Below are 1,150 nucleotides of genomic sequence, written 5' to 3' on the forward strand. Positions count from 1 at the left end.
GGGGGAGGGGAAGGGGTTACCAATGCTTAGAGAGGGGCCAGATCTCACCTTTTCAAAACATTTTGAAGCACAGGTCTCTAGGAATTGTGTAGGGACAGGAAAGAAGATGATATAACTTGTATGTGCTAGTGCATGAAATGACATTAATGTTCAAGCATGACTTTAATAAACGAGACATAATTAGCATAAATATGTTGAGGATATTGATTTCCTGTAAACCTCTGTCAGGTGGAGCATAATTAAATTTTTCTTTTTCATTTCTCTCTTCATTTTCTGGCAGAGTTCTTGGTAATGAAAAAAACCTCACCTGGCATAAAAAGCTGTTTTATTTGTAAATAAGTATATACGTATGCTCTATGAATAGACTCTTAGCTGTATAACTACATAAAAGCTTTTCTACCAAGTGTTGTTTCTCAGCGTTTTAGAATATCAGTGTTGTGGGAAATCAGTCTAGCATGCTTTAAAACTCCAGCAGAATCAAAAAGCAAAGCAGAGTGAAAAATCATACTTGGTTGCTAGTTAAAACTGAAAGCTAGTAAAAATCTCATCATCCTTCAATACTGAAAGGATGAGACCAGTTCAAATAGAATGAGAAAGTCAGTTGAATAACAAGGATGTAAGTTCTTCAAAAACCACATGCAGTGAACTGCAGAAAGTAATTCTCCTCATAAAAGAAGATTGTGGTGGGTTGTCCTGGGCCAGCTTCCAGGCACCTAACCGATCACTCTCTCACCCTCCTCAACAGGTGTGGTGAATTGACTCTGGTTGGAGGCCAGGTGCCCACCAAAGCTGCTCTATCACTCTCCTCAGCTGAAGGGGGAGAGAAAATGTGAGATAAGATAAGGACAGGGAGATCACTTAGCAATTACCATAATGGGCAAATCAGACTCTACTTGGAGAAAAACTAATTTGATATATTACCAACTAAATCAGAGTAGGATAATGAGAAATAAAGCCGCATCTTAAATCACCTTCCTGCCACCCCTTTCTTCTTCCCAGGCTCTGACCTCACTTCTCATACTTAACTTTACTCTCAATTAGTTCCACCTTCTCCCCTCTTCAGCAGCACATGGCGGGTAGAGAGTGGAGTCTGCAGTCAGTTTGTCACACATTGTTTCTTATGCTCCTTCCTCTTCAGGAGGGAGGACTA

The 1,150-nt window shown here is 40.1% G+C and overlaps 1 protein-coding gene across 1 annotated transcript in view; it reads left to right on the forward strand.

The window, feature by feature from the left end:
• Positions 1–1,150, forward strand: part of LOC104490893 (neural cell adhesion molecule 2-like) — a gene marked incomplete at both ends in the record, with an annotated part of 23,508 nt that overhangs the window by 6,256 nt on the left and 16,102 nt on the right. The window lies entirely within an intron of this gene.

Source organism: Buceros rhinoceros, unplaced genomic scaffold, assembly GCF_000710305.1.
Source record: "Buceros rhinoceros silvestris isolate BGI_N320 unplaced genomic scaffold, ASM71030v1 scaffold7093, whole genome shotgun sequence".
Taxonomy (NCBI): Eukaryota; Metazoa; Chordata; class Aves; order Bucerotiformes; family Bucerotidae; genus Buceros; species Buceros rhinoceros.